General features: G+C 41.6%; 1 protein-coding gene across 2 annotated transcripts in view; it reads right to left on the bottom strand.

The window, feature by feature from the left end:
- The window catches only part of CPLX1 (complexin 1), a 247,859-nt gene extending 228,497 nt beyond the window's left edge, over positions 1-19,362 (bottom strand). The window contains exon 1 of one of the 2 annotated variants that reach the window (XM_059836792.1): positions 19,019-19,362. The gene's annotated coding sequence lies outside the window, so the exon portion shown is untranslated. The remainder of the gene's footprint in view (positions 1-19,018) is intronic. The other variant, XM_059836794.1, reaches the window with a different exon arrangement.
- Between the last annotated feature and the right edge of the window lie 2,258 nt (positions 19,363-21,620).

Raw genomic sequence — 21,620 nt, 5'->3', positions numbered from 1 at the left:
GCGTGGGAGCAGCTGTTTCCCAAAATATCCCCAAACTGAAACATTCATGCTTAAGTTGTCTTGGCACTTGACTTGTCAAGATGCAATCATCCAGAGAGATTATTCAGGCTCCTCACAGGAAGGGGGAAATAAACCTACCCTGTTGCAAAGAGGAAGCTAAGGGAATCACCCTCCCACAAACAAGTATCTCACAGCAGCAAGAGTCGGATGGAAGGAAATGAGATCACCACACAGTTTCCATACTGCTTTGAGCCCTGGTCAGAGCACTGACTGTTTTACCAATAGCAAAGTCACAAACTGGCATCAGGATTACAATTATTTGGGAAGTGATTTGCCATGCCCACCATTTTGCTCTCGCTAGTGCCTGGTGAAGAAGCAGTGGGGACACAAGCCTGCCAGGAGCCAGCCTCAGTCAGATATCACAAGACCACCACTGCAGAAAAGAACTTCCAGTTCAGTAGGAGTTACACAGTGACCAGTACTACAGAATCACAGAATCACAAAGCTTGGAAGAAATCTTCAAGATTATCTGTCCAATCATCAACCTTGCACTACCATTACCATCCCAAGCCATATTCAGATGCTAGAAGTGCCAGATCCAGATGCCACTTGAACACTCACAGAGAAAGTAGTACCACTACCTCCCTGGGCAATCTATTCCAACACCTAACCATCTTTTCCATGAAAAAAAAAATCTGAACCTCCTCTGGTGCAACTTAAGACCATTTCCTCTTGTCCTTTCACTTGAGACTCGGCAGAAGAGACTGACACCCTTGCTGCAACATCTTTTCAGATAGCTGTAGAGAGCAGTAAAATCCCCCCTCAGCCTCCTCCAGGCTAAGCACTCTCAGGTCCCTCAGCTACTCCTCATGAAACATGCTCCCTAACTTCTTTATCATCTTTGTTGCCCTTCTCTGGACATACTCCAGCCCTTCAATGTCCTTCTCAAAGCTCAGGGCCCAGAACTGGACCCTGACTTGAGGTGTGGCCTCACCAGTGCTGGGTATAGGGGGACAGCCAGTCCTGGTCCTGCTGGCCACACTGTTGCTGATACAGGACAGGATGCCACTGGCCTTGTTGGCCCCCGGGGCACACTGCTGGCTCATGTTCAGGACCTGGCAATTCACCCCATTGAACTCCATACCACTGGTCTTGGCCCAGAGATCCAGCCTGTCCAGACCCCTCTGCAGAGCCTTCCTGCCCTCTGGCAGAGCAACGCTCCCACACTCCTTGGTGTCACCTGCAAACTGATTGAGGGGCACTCAATCCCTCATCCAGACCTTCAGTAAGATATTAGACAGGACTGACCCCACTACTGAGCCCTGGGGAACACCAGCAGTGGCCAGCCCCCAGCAGGATTTAGTTCCATCCACTGCCACTCTCTGGGCCTGGACTTCCAGCCAGTGTTTCACCCAGGGAAGAGGGCACCCATCCAAGCCATGAAGACAGTTTCTCTGGGAGAATGCTGGGGGAGACAGTGTCAAAGGCTCTACTGAATTCCACACAGAGAGCATACACAGCCTTTCCCTCATCCACTAAGTGGTCATTCTGTCATAGAAGGAGACCAGGTTGGCCAAGCAGGACCTGCCTGTCCTAAACCACATGGGCCCACTTCTCAACCTTGTCCAGATCCCTCCAGATGGCATTCTATCCTTTAGGATTTTCAACAGCATCATTCTGCTTGGTGCTGCCTGCAAATTTGCTGAGGATGTACTAGATTCCTTGGTCTGTGCCATTAGTGAAGATATTAAATAACGCTGCTTTCAGGATGGATCCCTGAGGGACCTTATATGAGGCCAGATCTCTGCAGGTGTACCTTTCGAGGCTACAGAAACTAGACACATAAGGGCATTTCACAGATCATCAAAATCAACCCAGCTATCATGGGAAAACTTTCTACTGAATTCTTTTCTAATTCTGTGGAAGGGAAACGAGCCTTATGTCATCTTTCACCATTTGCTTAGCCCTGATCACAGTATCTAAGAACTGACAAATTAACAGCCACAAGGCATTGCAGAGACAACAGAGTATCTTGGTTCAAGGCCTACATCACAACCAAAATTATCTGTGTCTAGAATTAAATCTGATCATGAGGTCATGTGTCAAAATTTGGTCTTAAAAGAAACCACCCATTTATTTCTTACTTTCCACTACCATCATAAAAACTGACTCCTTTGTTCAATCAGCAAAAAGCATGCTTTCAAACACAGGGAAAATTAGAATCGGGAGGCTGGCCTGGGTTAATATCTTGGACAACCACTTTAGCTTTGAGTCCCAGTCTATATCAGTTTAATGTGTTTGTGAAATCGCAGCCAGCATCTCAATGTTTTATCCCAAACAAGAAAAGTCTGTACAAAAAAGACAGGGTAAAAAGACAGAATTAGAGTGTCTACAATAGCTAGATTTTAGAACATCAATTCACTTCCACAAATTCAAGTGCCAATTTCAGAAAACTCTGAACTCAAAGCTGTGTGAGGAAGCACAAATCTGAACAAAGCTATCACAAAGTCAGTGAATATCCTCTGAACAATTACTTAGATCATCACCAAGATTCCCAATCTGCTGTGTTCAGCTTATTTAAACTCTACCTTCACATGTAAAATAACAGCAAGGGATCATACAACAAAGGCTTTGATAAACTCTTTCTTGGACTTCATAAATTTTGACTCTTCATTCATGTAAACTCCATGCAGCTGTTCCATGCACCCTTAGCACCTACAAATAAATTTACCCTTAAACTTATTTGTTTAAGGGTAAACAAGTTTCAACACACTGCTTTTTTGCTTTATCAGACAGTCTATACTAAAGAAAGAGATCTTTTTCTTCTCAAAGTCCATTTTGTCATGGCAGTTTTCATGAAACAATTTAATTCAGCGGTAGCATTGTGCTCCTGAGTATCCCTTGCTTGCTAGGAATTTCCTCTTTAATGCTGGTAGTTTGACTGAAATAGTTGTTTCTGACTTCCCTATAGGTTTAAAATATCTGTGAGTAGTGGTTTCATTACACTGCACTTAGACAGGCAGAATACATGAGGAGAAGAAAAATATCTTTAGTTAGACCACAATACTGCAGAAAAGGGAAGGGTTTTGGGATCTTCTCTTCCTAAGTTCTTCTTCACATTACAACAGTCATTTCAGGAGATGGAACACAACTGAGACAAGAAAGGGAGAGACAGAGAGGGGCAAGGGGTGCTGGTAAGAGAAGAAAGAGAATGGAAAGATGAGGGGCCAAAGAGTCTGTGATAGGCTGACAGAAGAAGATAGAAACACAGGTTAGGAAGAGGGGGAAAGTGAAGATAGAGAGACAGGCTGTAGAGGAAGAGAAAGGCAGACAGCAGACAGAGATCCAGGCTGGAGAGAGGGTGAGACAGAAAATTAATACATCACAGCAGATACTTTGATGTTCCCTTTTTATCAAGTAATATCATCTCTGTAATTTGCCCACATTCCTTCACAAATGCCTGAGCTAATTTATTGATCTAATTATTTCTCTATATTTCAGCAATTTTCTACTACATGTTTTGTGTAAACCTATTAAAGTTCAACATATTTTTCTACAAATACTCCTGATCAGCCTTCAAACTCCATTTGTGGAGATTTATTTTTACTCCTATATGTAATGATCTACTTTTAGATCTCTTTCTTTTCAGAGATCAAGCATGCATATCATCTGAAATTCTCATAAACTCTATTCACTATTTCAGTCACCCGAGAAAAAACTCAATATTCCTACTGGGCCTTCAGGACTGATCAAAGAGGGCTGTGAATATCTACAGTGAATCAAGATTAGGTACAGAAAATTCAGGAGCACATGCCAAAATAATGAGGTTTTCATTATCACTTCACAGACAATTAATAAACTAGAGTGGGGTGAGGGAATGAGTTTACTTTATTATATAGATTTTACACTATAAATAGTTACTCATATCTGGAAAATACAGTTCTGGCAGGGAGAAATGACTGTCATCAAAGAGCGTTAGAAGGAATATCAGCTCCCTCTATGGAGCATAGCCAATAATTCAGAGTAAATATTATAGCGGATGAAATTTATTTTCTTTTTCTGTTTGCCAAATTCTTTGAACAGCTTATAGATAATTACAGTTAAAGGCATGTTCTGCCCATCTAGCCTAGTAATAGTGATGGCTTTTCAGGCTTGGGATTTTTCTTCTTTTTTTTTCTTAGTAAAGAGAGATATTGAGGAATTTGGTTGTGGTCTGGGGTTTTTGTCAAAATATAATCTTATGATAATTTTTTTAACTATTTTAGTCTGAAAAACCATATATTTGAGAAATATTTTTATCTGCCAGGGTGACTAACCTGAAGCATGTCAGGAGAGACTACAGACCTTTGAGGCAAGGATCAAGAGCTGTCTTTGTAAATAGACTTGCCAGCCTAGAGAGGGGTGCTTTAAAGCTGCTGGGGCTAGGAGGGTTAGCCTGAACAGAAGAAGGGGTACAAGGGGCTGACAAATGGGGGACAGCATGACAGGGGAGCTCTCTGGCATTTCCACTGTAAAAGCAGTATGACTTGCAGCATATCATAAATGCTTTTACACTAATGCATGAAGCATGATGCAAGGGGGATTAGAAGTCTGTGAACATAGCATGGTGTTAATAATGCCAAGGTTGTGGGTTTGGTCTCTGTATGGGCCTGTCACTAAAGAGCTGGACTTGGTGATTCTTGTGGGTTCCTTCCAGCTTAGAATATTCCATGATTCTGTGAAATCAGCAAGTGTGATACTGTAGTAGGTGTCTGCTATCACTTGATCAGATGTGACCTTATTTAGGCAGCTCGGGAAAGCTTCACCATCAAAGATTCTTGATGCATGACTTTAACCTCCTTGATGTGTGCTTAAACAGCAGCACAGTTGGTGGTAAGAAACCACAATATATACATGTGCTGAAGGCAACTTCGGATGCATGTGGCCAATGACCTGATGGTGAAAAAATGTCCTGTTCAACCTTAAACTTCCAAACAAGGCTAAACAAGTTACAGGTAAGGAGTCTGAGGGCATTTTTAGGCTGCAGCATACAAGGTCCTAAGAGGAATGAACAAGATAAAGAGCAGAATCACAATCCTGGACAACAGAAAAACAGAATTTGAACTGTTCGGAGACCTGCTTGGAAGAATCCCGAAGGAAGTTGCCCTGGAGGTTAAAGGAGCCTGGGAGGACTGTTTGAGAATTGCTTCCAGGAAGGCCTTTGGCCAAAAGTACATCCCAGCATCTCAGCCCTTTCTCTTCCTCCTTTCAGTATTCACAAAGAACAGGTAAGGATGGAAGGGACCGCAGTGAGTCATCTGGTCCAACCTCCCTGCTCAAGGTTCAAGCAGGGTCATCCTAGAGGACATTGCACAGGATTCATTCCAAACAGTTCTTGAATGTTTCCAGTGAGGGAGACTCCCCAACCCCTCTGGGAAGCCTAGTTCAATGCATGTTCACCTGCACAGGAAGGAACTCCTTCCTCATATTCCAGAGGAACTTCCTGTGCATCAGTTTCTGCCTGTTGCCTCTTGTCCTATTGCTTGGCATCTCTCAGAAGAGCCTGACTCCACCCTCATGTCACCCTCCCTTCAGATACTTATAGACATTGAAGAGATCCTCTCTCAGTCATCTTTTCTGGAGGCTGAAAAGGCCCAGCTCCCTCAGCCTTTCCATCATAAGAGAGATGCTCCAGTCCCTTAATCAACTTTGTTGCCCTCAGCTGGACCCACTCCAGGAGTTTCATGTCTCTCTTGTACTGAGGAGCCCAAAACTGGGCACAGACTGAAGATGAGCATTTATTGTGCTTAAGATCTCTCTGATGACTCTGTGGCTCTATGTAGAAATACAGATGAAAAAATGTATTTTTCCCTATTTTTCACTTAAGTGAAAACAAGAACAAAGAAACAAGTTTGCCTGTTGTTTCTGTGCACCAATAAGTGATAAACTATTTCTTGTTCCTTGTAATATAAAACCAGAAGAAAATGTTATCTCGCCCCTAAAGACCATTTACATGTGAGGCAGGAAACAGCCTGGGGGTCATGAACAAAATATTTTTAGACAGCGGGTTTCAGCAGCTGGGGTGTCAGTATACCACCAGCTTCAACAGTGCTAAAAGTATTCATTTTAGCTTCCTCTCAAGCAGTGAGAAACTCCTCTCTGAGGATGACTAGGAACAAGAGGAACTGTGACCAAAGAAGATACATATGCAACATGATCATGCAGGGGTGGGAGTAGAAAAGCCAAAGACTGTCTGGAGTTGAATTTGATCAAGAATGTGAGGGGCAGTATGATGGGTTTATGCAAGTACAGAAATGAAAGAAAGACAAAGAAAATGTGGGCTTGCCACTAGATGGAGCAGAGATCATGGTACAAAAGAAAAATGGAAAGGTACACAAAGCCTCTCTTACCTCAGTCTTTACTGGTAAAAACAGCATTCAGGAATCCTCAGATTTCTGATTCCAGAAATAAAATTTGAGCAGGGAAGACTCTAGGAAACAGACAAACTGCATGTGCAGTAGTCAGTGAGACCTGACAGCTTGCACCCACAAATGCTGAGGGAAGCTGGAGATATCGAAAGACCACTCTTTGTTGTCTCTGGAGGGCAGATAGGATAGTTTCTGAAGATTGGCAGGGAAAAAATGTCAATCCTATCTTCAAGAAGTGAAGAAGAGAGAAGGAGAGGAGGGAAGAATGAGTCAGAAAAGCCCAGGCCAGATCAGTTCTCCTCAGTCCGTGGAAGGTGATGGAAACCATCTCTAGACACATGAAGGGTGAAAAGGTAATTAGGAGTAGTCTGACTTACGAAGCAGACTAGCAAGTTTACTTAGAACTGACTTACAAAGTGGAAGTCATTGTTAACTAATTTGATAGGCTTCTCTAGCAAGTTGGATGAGGGATGGATGGGGGCAGCACAGTAAATATTGTTTATCGTGTTCTAGGCTGGCTTCTGACACAGTCTCCCACAACATTCCAAAAGAAAAACTAGAAAAAATACCAACCAGGTTAAATAAGTGGGTACTGAAGAAGATAAAACTCTGGTCAAAGAGCTAGCCCAGAGGGATGTGGACAAAGGCTATCTGGATGCTGCTCACCAGTTGTGTATCCTGTGGGGGTGTAAAATTGCTGGGCAAATACTGTTCATTAATTTCATTACTGCTCTAAACAATTAGGTAGACTGCACCTGCATGAAGTTTGCAGAGCAGACAAAAGTATGAGAAGTAGCTAATACATCAGATGGCTTTGCTGCCATTCAGAGGGACTTAGAGAGACTGGAGAAATGGGACAGCAAAAACCTCATGAAGCTCAAAAGAGGGAAACATGAGGTTCTGTATCAGACATGGAGCAACCCTGGGCACCTGAGCATGTGGAAGGAGCTGATTCTTCCACTCCTACTTAGCACTGGTGATGCCTCACCTAAAGTACTATATCCTCCTCTGGGCTACACAGTACAAGGATGACATGGACATACCAGAAAGAGTCCAAAGAAGTCCACTAAGGCAATTCAGGAACTGGGTCATGTGTCATGTGAGGGAAGTCTGAACAAGCTGGGACTGTTCAGCCTGGAGAAGAGAAGGTTTGAGGATCGTATCAATGTGAATAAATATCTCATGAGAGATGACAGAGCAAAGCTCTATTCAGTGATGCTGGCAGGACAAAAGACAATGGACACAATTTAAAACACATTACATTCTGCTGCACATAAGAGCATAACTTTCAGCTGTGAGGTGGCTCAACCACTAGGACAGGTTGTCCAGAAAACTTTGGAATCTCAGGCCCTGAAACTCTTCAAAATCTCACTGGACACAGTCCTGGAAAACCTGCTTCAACTGACATTGCTTAGGCAGAGGTGTCAGAGTGGAAGTGATGTGTGACAGCACAACAGTTCCTTGAACAGTTGTAGACTAGAGAAAGTGCACAAAATCTGCCAGCTTAGATTGTAATTTTGTAGAAAGGTGTTCTCCTACGTGAACATAACAGTTTTCTCAAAGTGAAAAGGAAAAGGGACAGAATCTACTAATGATCAGACAGTTTGTTTTTATCTACTTGCCTGCTAATGGAAGGATAAATTGGCCTGTATACAGCATAATGTAACTCCTCAAGGTTTGCCAAAATGTTCTGGGCAGCTCTGTGGTACATTGCTACAAATTGCCACCAGTTCTTTTGCTTCTTGCTGGGGGTTATAAACTGTGCACAGCTTGTTTAGAGGAGTCACTTCCTTTCTACACACCGTGTTACTCAGATCTGACCTTTCATCTTCCAGAGGTGTTTTGTTCTCATATAGCCTACAGCAGGCACTTGATTCCACAGTTCCCAGGTGACCAAAGAAATTTGTTTCTCACAGTTTTTCTTCAATAGCTGAGAGAGGTGACAAGGAGCTGAAGGAGTTTGTTTGCAGAGCTTGTGAGTGTCATGTTACTGCATCCTATATTTAATGGACCTGCAAATGCACCAAGGGCAGGAAGGCAGGCAGATTGAGGTGGAATTCACCTGGGAAGTGTTTTCTGAATTTATTTAACAGCCACCGGGGATCACTGCAACTCTGCCAGAGATGATTGCCTGCACAGAAACCAGAATCGGTAATTCCAGTCTGGAAATTCTGATGTGTTCATGTTGTCACTGTCAAAGAGAACAAGAAACAGGGAGTTCAGGGACTTTTGCACCTGCTGAAAGCAGATACTGGGGCATATTGGCGTGCAAAACACAGTCCCCACACAGTGATAAAGCCAGAAACATTTATTAGAAAAGCATCCACTTTTTATAATATTTTTACCATCAGATTAAAATAACATGCCTCTAGACAGCCAATAGAATAAATGATTCAAGCATCAGACCATTTCTTTCAAAACAAGCATTTTGTTATAGTGGAATAAGCTTCTTTTATTTAACCAAGCAGTCTTTCTCTTCTATTACTAAGCCCCCTTTGTTTCTTCACCCTATAGCCCCCTTTTTTATTTATTAACCCTTGTAAATCCATTACAGTGTGTGTACGCATTAGCATTACTTGCTTTGCATTTTGATTCATAAGCCATTGAATATAAGGAAAGAGACTTGACAAACACAGCATGATCACCAAAAGAGCTACAGGTCCCATTATTGCTATGGCAACTACACTTTTAACCTAAGGTCCAAAATTGATACTTCCCAGCCAAGATAACAAGCCAAAAGGATCCCATCCCTGGTTTTTCTGCTGTTCTCCAGACAGTTCCATCAATTTCTGGATACTTTTGTGAATGGATTCAGAATGGTCACTCGAGTTCACAGAGCATATTGCCTCAAAGTCTTCACATCTATGTCCTTGGGCTAACAATAACAAGTTTATTGCTTCTCTGCTTTCCAGGGTTTCAGGACATACAGAATCAACACCTGTTAACAATCCCGCTAAAGCATTACTAGTAGCGTTACTCTCCTTTGAAGCCAACAACCTAGTTTACTGATTGTGTTCAAGGCATGCCACAAGTTCCAACAGAGGCAACTAAAGAACTAAAAATTAATTTTGTAGAATTCCAGAATTTGGCCTCAGAGTACAGTCAGGGCTAAATGACTCAGCATCACGTTTATTTCACCTATGTCATAGTGTCCAATTAGTTAGAGTTCCAAGACTGGGGTGAAACATGGTTAAATGGTTGAAAGCACATGCACCTCCCACTGCTTTTCCTGGAATGCCTTTCCATGCTCTGTCACCACATAATAGAAACATGTTATCTGGCAGATTTATTGCATTGATTTTTGTGATGACATGTGAGGGAGCAGTAAGACAACACCAGGTAGAGGCATTATGGTAAATGCCAGTGACACTTGTATTGACTCCTGTGGAGTCTGTGTTTGGACTGCTAGCGTAATTGAGATAAAAACATAAAGGAGCTTTTGTAGAGCCTAGTATATCCAGCTCTTGAGGCCGCAGGGAGAGAGCAGGGAAGTTACTTGCTTTTCTCATGCCTCCAACAGTATTGCCCATATACCATCCCACAGACTGGTCAGCATTAGACTGCTGTGATCCCAAATACCACAATGATCTACACTTACCTGGAGTTGTACAATAATGTGGAACTGTTTGGTTGTATAATTTGTTCCATTAGTCCTCCAACATGACACTAAAACATCATGGGAAAACGCTTTTTCACTTGCTGTTTTTTTATAAAATCTGTAAATATTTACGAAATTTAAAACAAATGTTGCTTTTGTCCAGTTGTTCCTGAGGTGTTATACCAAGGGGATTCCCCCCTTTTTTCTTTAAGAAACATATTCTTTAAAAGGACATGTGCTCATTCTACAACAGCTTGACCTGTTGAGGAATGAAGTATACCAGTTAAGTGACATAGACCCCAACAATGAAAAAAGGTTTTCATTGGTTGTGAAACATATGCTGCATCATTATCAGTTTTCACTACTTTAAGGACTTTTAAAGTAGCAATAGTTTGCAATATGTGCTAATGACGGCTCTTGCCTTTTTTCTTTATGAGGCAACAAAAATTTGGAATATGTGCCAACTGATACATGCACATATTTTAAGGTGCTAAAAGAGGAAATGTGTGTAACATCCATCTGTCAAATTTCATTGGCACCTAATTTTTTTGGATTTGTACTTATTGTAGTAGGTAAAGGTGTTAAGCTAAACAATCAGGGCAAGAATGAACTATTTGTTTAGCTTGAAAAAAAGTAGGACAAAATTGTTTACTTAAAAGTTTTTGCATTCTGGTGATAAAAGTCATGTGACAACTTTGCTTGTGTAATTTGATTTGGAACTGTTGCCATCATCATCAGAGTGTCAGCAGCTGCACTGCCTTTCACCAGAGGTCCAGGCAACAACAAGTGAGAGCTGAGATGCATAACATAAAAACAGTGAGATCTGCATCAAACAAAATCAAAGTAGATAACAATATGAAAGCATTTATGTTGTGTACTTCTTTTAGAAAGGAATGTTCTATTTGGTTAAAAATATCATCTACATACAAGGAGTTTGATATTAAGTGGAAGGGCTCATTTTTGAACAATCTGAAAGCCTCCACAGCATTTGCTAATTTGGCCAGTTGTGTTGATCCTGGCTGAAAAATCACAGAATTTTCCCAATTCCCCACCGAATATTTCCAGTCAACAACTGCTTCCTGGGTTTTCTCAGAGCCATTGATGAAAACTGTTTTTACATCAGACAGGGGCTGTGACAATGTTAAAAAACGTGACTGTAAAGAAAGATATTTTAAAGATTGCAGAAGTTTATTTTTAGGTAAAAAATTATTTAGGGACATATCCTGAAAAACTTTTACAGGCAAAGGAACGTGAATGTGAAAAAGGTCTTCCCTTCTAGGGGTCTAGCATCATTTTCATCCTGTGCAAACAAGTCTAACAATCATGTCAAGCAATGTACTTACTGTTCTTGAAAAGGTGTGAGGTAAAAATACCCACTCTATTATTCACAATTGTTGTGTATACACCACTGTGCTGTTAGTGCATATAGCTGGAATTCAGCCGAGATAAGAAAAAGCCTGAGTGGTAACTCTGCTTGTCGTCTAGATACAAAAGAGGTCTGAATTTTATTCAGAGTTGCAATGCTTCATGGGCTTCTGCATGCAGCTTGCAAGGAGAAGAGATATTAAATCTGTGCCTCCCTTAAGTAAATTAAACAAGGGTGACAGCTCCTCAGTGGAGATACCAAGGGTAGGTCTGAGCCAACTAATAGTTCCTAATAATTTTCCTAACAGTAGTTCCAAATAATTTAGTGTTTTGATAAAGATCCACAGCACAATGGGCTGAGGAAAAATTTTCCATTCAAATAACAGAAACCCTAGGGATTTCCATGGTGGGAAGTTTGAACCTTGTCTGCTGCAATACAAAGACCAAATTTATCAAGAGAAAAATACAAAGGGGCAAATCAATTCTGCAGTACTACTACAGAGTGATCTGCTGCTAGCAGTGTATCATCCATACCATGATACAGCAAAACCTTTGAAAAGAGCTGTCACACTGGTTGTAAAGCACTCACTACCACAAATTGACATATTTTAGGACTGTTTTTCATTCCTTGTGGTAACACAATCCACTGATACCTTCGCATAGGTTCACTGCTTTTCAAGGATGGTAATGAAAAAGTAAACAAGGAGCAGTATCAGTGTGTAATGCAATTGTGAGAAAACAATCTTTTAAGGCAATGATTAGCAATTCCCATGTTTCAGGGATCATTGCTGGATTAGGAATTCTGGGTTGCTGAGCGCCCATCAGGGCTATTAGTGCACCGATAGACCTACCTTGTAAAAGTCTCCATTTGCCTGTCTTTTTTGGAATCACAAATATTAGCGTGCTCCACAGGCCTGTAGAAGGAACTATATTTGCCAGATCCAATCATTCTTTGACCAGTTTTTGTGCTTGTTGCAGCCGTTCCCCTCTGAGGGGCCATTGATCCACCCACAGAGGGGTGTTAGTGTTCCGTGTGAGTTTAACTCTTGGCTGCACATCAGAGGCTCCTTTTAAAAATCTGTTGTCAGTGTCAGTTCCCACTGTGATAATAGATCTCTTACCCACAGTGTGGCGTAGCAGAAAGTACATGTGGTTTGAGCTGTGCTTGTTTCCCTTCTGGCCCATATACCATGAGTTCCTTAGCTGACTGCTGTGGCATCTGCTGACCTTCGATGCCTGTGATGATTGCTGATGGTGTTGACAAGGGCCAGGTAGGTGGCCATTCACATTCATTGATGATGGTTTTATCAGCTCTGGTATCTATTAGTCCTGTAGAACTCTTGCCATCTACAGCACAGGTTCGAAAAAATTGTTGCACTGAGATAAGTTTAGACTAGTAAATGCAAGGAGTGCCTGTGCTCCCATAACCTCCAGTGCCCCTGTCATCATTAACAGATGGTATCGATTCTATATCTGGCAATATAGGAAGTGGGATGAGTTGAGCAATGCACAATCCTGCTGGAATAGTACAAGGTGGGTTAGGAGTCCAAGCCATGATTTAATTTCACCACTAGAATCAGAGTCGTTGATTGCTGGTAAAATAAAAATCCCACTTTCAGATGATGATGATCTCCCAAATAAGAGTGCATGACATTTAAAAGGAAGGGGTCCATTCAAACCTGTAGGTATAAGGTTGTAAGTGAACCAATGTGTCATTTACTGTGATTTTGGTGGAAACTGCTAAGTCCAAGCCAGCAACTGCCTGGGGTTCCCCTGATATAGCCTGAGCTGTGGGTAGTAGCTGTGGCTGGGTCTTTTGGTGGAGGGGTGCAGGTTCCCAAGCCCCTCTTTGAGTTTCCCTGATTTGGCAGGGGTCTTCCATCTTGGTCAAATTTAGAGCAGCATTGGCTATACCAATGGTAGCCTTTTTTTGCATCTGGAGCATGGCCTGCTAGGTTTTTTTCTTCCTTTGCTCATTCTTTGGGCACTGCTTTCTTACACAACTTTCCTCTCCACAGTCAAAGCATTTAATTATTGCCCAAGCCACTCGTAGCTGTTGAGCCAAAGCAGTTGGCAACAAATCTGCTCTGTATTGCTCGGCACCAATATGTGCACAGGTTTTGACAAAGTCAGTTGTAGTAATATCAGGTTTGTTTCTGATTGGACCAATTGCCTTTTGACAGCCCGTATTAGCATTTTCATAGGCTAAGAATTTCAATAAAGCTTCTGTTTTGACTGGTAATTCAACTTGCCTGTTCACGGCTGTTTGCTGGCAATCAGTAAAGGTGATGTAAGGCTCTCAGAGTCCTTGCCCTGTGGTGAAAAAGCCAGGCTCAGTCTTATTAACATACAGCACTCTTCTCAGAGCTTTCAAAACCAGCCCCCTCACTTGGTTAAATGTTTCTGGGGGCATTCTTAATTGATCCCTTATAGATGCCTGAGGTTCCATCCATGCCAGATGATCCCTTGCTATTTCAGCATTATGAGTGCTCATATTTGCCAGTGCCTGTTCTTGACATCCATCTTGGTATTCAGACCACACACAATTGTATACTGTCTTGGTGTCATAACCAATTTAAATAAAGCTTTCCAGTCAGCAGGTAACATTATATCGCTTTCTGCAATAGATTCTCTAAGTCCCATCATATGGGAAGATTGCAGACCTTTTTCACTCCTACAGTTTTCTAACTCCTTAGCCATGTCATAAGATATTTGTTCATGACAAGGATGCTTGTTGTGATAAATTACAGGCATAGCAGTGAGCAGTTCAACATCCCCTTGATCGATCACTTGTTTTCAGTAAGTATCTAAAAAGTGTTTTGTCTCAGTGGACAGCAAAGCTTCATTATCAGTCATAGGGCTGAGGCTTTAATTGCTGTTTTAGCAGCTTTGTGTCACTAGATGGTGTTGCAGCCATAGCTTTCGTTGGCTGTGGTTTTACAGTAGGCTGTAAATTAGTCTTTTAAATTTATGGGATCGCCCTCTGATTCCTCCTCACTAATTCCCTCCTTCATTTGCAAAACAGCCAGATCATGACGCGAAAGTGGTGGCGTCAACTCGGAAGAAGTATCTGCCGACAGATCTACTGTGGGCTGATCAATTTCATCCAAATCATGAAAAGATTGCAGGACAAAATAAACAATTTGCCATGTAATAAATTCATCGGTATTAACGGCATGGTTCTCTGATTGATGAGTCTTTAAAGAATCACCCACTGACTTCCAGTTTTCAAGGTTATATAATTCCTTTACTTCATACTATAGACAGTTAGCCTTCACCCACATGAGGAGTTGCACGAGCTTTCCTTCTTTAATTCTATAACCTTGCTCCATTGTGTTACATAATAAACAGGTTTTATGAAGGGTTTCTAATTTACTTATATTATTCCTCATCCCATATATATAAATACATACACACACACACACACACACACACACACACACACACACACACACACACATATATATATATACATATAAAAGATAGATAAGATAGATAGGTAGAGTGAGAGAGAGAGACAAAGAGACAGAGAGAGAGAGTTTTCAGAATTTTGTTTGTTTGCTTTGTTTGTTTGTGTTTTTCTGTTTATCTATAAAATTTAATTTTTTCCCCAACTGCTCACAAGGGTGACCTGCAATTGTTCCTTAGCCTACAACAAGAAGGACATCCTCAACAATTCTTGAAATCCACCCTTGGGTCCAGTTAGGAACACACCGCAGGTCCAGAATAGTCTCAGAGAATTCAGGTCCTTGTTAAGCAGGTGCCATTTTGCAGCATATCAGCACACAAACCACGGTCCCCAGACACTGATAAGGCCAGAGTATTTATTGTGAAGCATACACTTTCTATAATATTTTTACCATCAGATTAAAATAACATGCCTCTAGACAGCTAATAGAATAAATTATTCAAGCATCAGACCATTTCTTTCGGAAGTGTTTTGTTATAGCTTATTGCAAATTACTGAGGTTCTATCTGTTACATTTTAGAAACTTTGTTACATCTTTTCCCGGCTTCTTTTTTTTTAATCAAGCAGTCTTTGTTCTTCTTTTACTAAGCCTCCTTTGTTTTCCCTCCCTACAAGATAAAAGGGCTGTGACAGCTTGATGAGAAGTGAATGTGAATTGGAAAGGAATAAACCCTTCCAAGGAAAGAGAGCTCCTTATGAAGTAGGAATGGGCTAGAGGGCGTTGGATTTCAAGATGGGGTAAATGTTAACCCTAGTTTAGAGAATGGGGGTTTCAAGCAGGTCATCAGCAGAAAAGCTGGAAAGCCAGACACACAGTTTAGGAGACTGCAGCCTTGCTGTCAGCATTGCTCCGTGCCGTGTGTGCTTGCACTTCCCATCACAGCACAGGCTGTGCTGTCTCTCACCCAGGCTGCAGTCGTGCCCTTGCTCAGGCTGGCCTCTTCCTCACAAGGACACAGCCTGCATCTCCTCAAGCTGGATCTAGCCACTGTATCAGCCTGTCTAGGCCATGGAGCAAAAGGCCCAACTTGCTGCCCACAGTCCTGGAATTTCAAGTGACTATGGCTGGAGGCCTCACAAGGTATATCTGACACTGTCAATCCACCATTCCTTGCTCATGACCTATTATCTTCTTTCATTATATCCTTCTTTAACTGTAAAATATCCCCTCCACACGTCGAGTATGGTACCAAGGGTTCCCAGAATCATTCCATATTCTTGGGAATGAATGGGTTGCAATATTCTAGAGATGCCCGCCACTCAGACGAGAGCGACACTCTGACAAATTAAGTATAAGGGTATACAGGGCAACATCCTTGCAAACACAATTTTTATTTGTACCAAGCAGATCTCAAAATGGCATTCAGTTAGAGTGAAGTGATCGAATGGTGAGATGGTGAACTTCACCTCTGTGGTGAAAGACCACAAGCCTGAACACAAGCTGTTTCTGGATTCTGTTATGTGAGAAGCTAAAGGTGGCTGGCACTGACATGTCAAGTGGATTCTCTTTTCCTGACAACAGTTTAGTTCCACAGTTTGCAAACCTTATTTTGTAGACCAAAAGCTGTGGGAGATCAGAGGTGACTGCTGTACTAAGTAACAAAGCATAGGGAGGTAGAAGAAGCCAAAATATAAGCCTGACATTCTTGATGGAACACATAGATCCAAATTGTCACCCAATAGGAGCCAGCCTAGCTTCAGTTTCACAAGTTTAGATCAGTTCAGCCTTTCACTCTACTGTTTTATTTATCTACAGCCTCTGTCAGTATATGTTTGCCTCGTATAACTGAAGTACCTTGCTAAAACCTAGAGCTTTGACAAGTACTTCCATTAGAAATAGAAGGGATGTGGGGAGGAAGGTAACTCACTTTCCAAAGGAGACACAACAAATACATCAAATAAGGAATGTGTTAACCAAAATCAGTCACATCAGCCAGCTTTTAAACCATATCTCTCTGTTTCCTCTTGCTTCAGCTCCCCCACCCCAATACACCTCCCAAGCCAGGACATCATGCACAGTTCCACCTTTGCCACAGCCTGGGCTGTGAGTCAGAATGTGTCCCTGTCTAGGGTGGATGACACTTTTGTTCCAGTTTTCTGACTCCATCAGGGAGAGTGGCTGTCAGAAGGGTGGTGACCAGAACTGCCTTGAAGCCCAGTCCAGCCATTACGTGGTTTGTTAAAGGCCATGGTCCAAGTAATGTTCAGGGCAGGTCTTCAGGATGATGGGAGGATGAAGATCTCTGGTCCAGACTCTCTCTTTCATCCACCTCTTCTACAACAGCAGGAAACCCAGGGAAGGGGTGTGGTTCTGAACTGGCCCGAGCTGTCTGGTTTCTGTACCCACTTTGTCTTGGCACAGTTTTCTTGCCCTTCCCCAGGGCTGGTGAAAGCTGAACCTGCCTGCTTCTCTTGGCTGCAGAAATGAGGATTACTTGCTTGCTCTTTCCGGTTGCAAGCCAAATGAGACATCCTCAGACTCCGCGTGTCAAGGGAGGATTCTAACTCACAGAAACTAAGTGAATCTTACTTTTCCTTCCCTGTCAAGTGCCTTACACTTCTCCCAGTGTCCCACAAGCTGCTCTGTCACACCCAGGAGTTTCTTCTCTACAATTTAAAAGTTCATCTACAGACATTTCCTGTGGGTCCCCACCCCAGCTCTCTAATCCTGGTGTTGTTTAATGTTCTCTAATAGCTATCATTCAAAGGGAACAGAAACACCTTTCCTCACCACAGAACTAAGATACACACACAGAGTCCCCTAAAAAAACAACATTCATCTGTCTGCAACTGGTTTCACAAATAACATGAATTTTTAAGAAAATCTCTCGAGTCCAGTTTGGAGAATAACTCTGCTTTCTCAAAAAAAAAAAAAAAAAAAAAAAAAAAAAAAAAAAAAAAAAAAAAAAACAGATAAGATTTGTCCCAGCTAGCAGGGAAGAGAAAGTTTCTGAGACATCAGAATTAAGTGGGCTGAATGTCCTTTTTGAGCATTTCTCAAGATTTTTTGAAAGGCTGAGGTGGGAGGAACTACAAGTTGTCAACTGGGCAGGAAGTCAGCTTTCCCAAAACAAAGAGAAAGTTTCAACTTTACAAAAAACAAAAAATATCTTGACTTGTAGCAACGAACCGAAAAGAACAAAAACAAATCTGCAAACTGCTCCATTTTGCTAGAATTACACCTCAAAATATTTTAAGTTCAGTTTGTGCACATTAAAACAACCTTCCTAAAGCAAAGAGCAAAGAAATCTCTGAAAATGCTCCCTCTTCCTCTAGTTTACAGTACAGAGGTTTGCTGACAGCAAATCCCCAGAAGTCCAGCACTTCTCAGATGGAAACCACCGCAAACTGATGAACCCCTCAACTTTCAAGGTCTTTGGCACTGAACAAGCTTCCTCTATCCCCCACCTATCCCCATGGCATGGGTTGGTTTATGTGCCCATGATGATATTGTGGCCCAAATGAGCACCACTCCCACTAAACCACACCCCAACATCAGAAAATCAGAGCAGCATTCAGGCACTTATGCAATTTCCTCATGCTTGCTAAACCGAGGTAGGCTTAGATCCCCTCTCACCATCACATCTCCAATGCCTTTCACCCACAGAGAAAGATTTTGTGGGCAGTGACCTGCATCTCTGGTGGTACCAGCAGGGTCAAAAAAGACTGATGCTGGGTTCAGAGAATGGCACAGTAAGAAACTCTCTTGTTGGAAGCATCACTGTTTTTTCCTTTCTCCTTGTGCAGGAACATTCAGATAGTATGCAGGCTTCCACAGGTCTGCTTCCCTATGGTCACTCTCTTATTTTCATTAGATAAGGAGGGGTTGATGGTATCAATAAAGCCTAATATTTACACTGGGCTCTGGTAGACCAGTTGAACCAGTTTAATTACAATGACAGTGCAGTGCATGCGATACTGCCATACTCTCCATACACACCTTGTGCTCTTATCTTTGTTAAGGCATCCACAAATTACTTGAGGCATTTTCTGCAATATTGAGTACAGTTTCATGCCACCTCTGTCCTAGAAACACCACCCCCAAATTTCAGTCACATTTCTGAAGAAAATCTATAATAGAGAAAAGAGTTATCAACTGAGTAGGAGGAATAAACTGCAGAAAGCAAAGAAGGAATAAAGTATCACTGAAAATAAGACAAAGAAAAATAAAATCATTACCTGATGTTGAACATATCTTCTTTTTTAAATATCAGTTTTTCATGGCAACAGTTTATTAAAAAAGTTTAGGCAACCGGAGAAAAGATCTCTCTCAAAGAGGAGAATAGATGCTTTGAAAGAATCCCACTACTCCATGCAAAAAGGGGAATAAGATAAAATCCAATAAAAGTTCAGAGATTTCACCCTCTCAGGACCCCTCAAAAGACTTCAGGTGGTACCTACTGAGTAGGTTGAAATTGTCATGTGACAAGATAACTGTCCATCAAAAGGTGAAATGAACCTTATCTGTTTTTCTCCATGGTCTCTCACTGGTCCATCTGGATAAGAAAGCTGGTGTCCTGCCTACAAAGGTTAACTTTTCTCTGGGCCTGTTCCAGATAACCAAATATTTTCCCTTGCAACTTCTGCCTTGATTAGATATATGAGAAATATGGTGCTTTTCTTGGAAAAAAAGGAGGAAAATAAATGCTTTTTGACCCATACACAACCAGCTCAGTTCATGTATCTGAAAAGGTGTGGGCTATCAGCCACCATTCTCTGCTATTCACCAAAGAACACCAAAAGCAGTTTCCCAATCAATCCCCTTCACAGCCAGAAGTCTGATGCCCATGCTATGATGTTATCTCTGCTGGGTTTAATTTGATCTTCAACCTTTGGACTTTTGTAATCACTTGAAGAAGCCTGCAAGCTCTAGCTTCAACATACAGGTATCAAACATCAGAAAAAGCTCTGCTAGGGCCAAGTGGGACCATCCAGGACTCATGGTTGTCAGGATCACCCTCAAAAGATGATCCCAGTGTCACTTGAGAAGTACTACCCAGGCTCTACCAGCTTGACAGACCCATCATGTTTGCATCACTGCCGTCATCGTCTAGCCTGCCTGCTTTCAGCTGAACAAGATAACAAAAGACAGCCTCATTTTCTACATGAGTTGGAAATTTTATGCTGTGTGCTACTGCATGAGATTGTGAATGGATTGGCAAAAAAAAAAAAAAAAAAGGGAAATATTCATAGCTGTGGACACAGCATGGAAAGAAGGGAAGAAAGAAAAATCAAGCCTTGCTTGAGTGCTTCTGTCCTTACTCAAAGGACTTAGCCTTTCAGGGCTTAAAAATTAATTCTGTGGTAAGTGTGTCTTGCAACACGAGACAGTGGTTGTAACCTTGCTGTTATTCTAATGCTGTATGATGAAGTGTCCCACTGGACCTTCTTTTCTAGGAAAGCAGATGGATTTTCAGGGTACACTGCTATACTGACTCAGAGCTACAACAAAAAGAAAACCTTGGGAAATGCTTGACATTTTGTATTTCATATTCATATATTCATCTCAAACTGAGATAAAAGACATCTTATAGAAACCCAATTGATGTTTTTCGTTTCTATGAATTCTAAGCACTTTTCTACAACACTTTACACTGAATTTGGTTAAATAAAACTGAGTCACATGAAAAAACACAGCTTTTAGTATCAATTTTTATTTATATTTGGGGTTTTTTTTCAACTAAACTTTATTGAAACTATTTCAATTTAGTGGATCATTTTACTTCCCTTAAAACCTTATTTCCCAGAGGGTATTACTCCAGTGGAAATGTTCTATGAAGTTCTGCTCTGTGGCCAATCAGTAGAAAAAAAGGCCACCAACAAAGGTATCTCATTTCCTACCTAGTGAACATTTTGCTGGAAATCTAGGCCACCAAACATACCAATTTGATTTACAACATAACATATTTCTTAAGGTGCATGTGATTAGAGTGGCTTCGGACCCAATCTTTGTTAATCATTGTTACAGCATCCAGTAGAATGATGACAGATTTCTGTTACAAGCTTCTGACAAAATACACTGCAGCACCGGCGACATTAAAAAATCTCATTTATGTTTCAGTGGACTTGCCTGCAAATTTCTCACACACACGTTGCAAAACATTTTGGAGGGAATCCCACTTAGCTTCCTGGGAACGGCTGGCTCCCACTCCCTCTAAACTGAGTTTAGAATGAATGAGGTTGTCACTGAAGAATGTAGGAAAGAAAGTAGGAATGGAAGACTGAAGTAAATACCAAAGAGCCTAATACGCCTTCTATAACACCACAAGTCTCTGCCTACCATCCCTACTATTTCTGCAACAACATAGTACCCAGGAGATCATAGTAGTGGAATCTCAGGAATGAGACTCAAATTAGAGGAACGGATTCCTCTCTCAGCCTGGGTGAAAATGAACGAGAGAAAGTTGACACTATTCTCCAATTCCCCTGCAGATTAATAATCAATTCAGCTTTCTCTTTGGTGCTGGGACCATGTCAGGGTTTGGTTGTTTTTTACCACAGCCAAACAGGAATATCTGCCCCATATATATAGGGGAATGCTCCGTGCAGAGTTGCTTGATTTGTGATTCATACACTTAACCTCTGAGGAACATTGCCTTCTGAGAAGATAACTCAGGCCTGCCAGGAGACTGGTGTGGAGTCTCAAATGCAGTTGTTACAGTTTGAAGACAGAGGATTCAATTAACTATACTGGCAAGTATTGTGGTTTTGCCTTAAGTCCCAGCTAGTACAGTTACATTATCTGACTTCCTCCTTAATAATAAAAAAAAAAAGATTCTGG

This window comes from Haemorhous mexicanus, chromosome Z (genome assembly GCF_027477595.1).
Source record: "Haemorhous mexicanus isolate bHaeMex1 chromosome Z, bHaeMex1.pri, whole genome shotgun sequence".
Taxonomy (NCBI): domain Eukaryota; kingdom Metazoa; phylum Chordata; class Aves; order Passeriformes; family Fringillidae; genus Haemorhous; species Haemorhous mexicanus.
The sequence above is the reverse complement of the archived record's forward strand: the minus strand, read 5'-3'. Positions and strand labels throughout refer to the sequence as shown.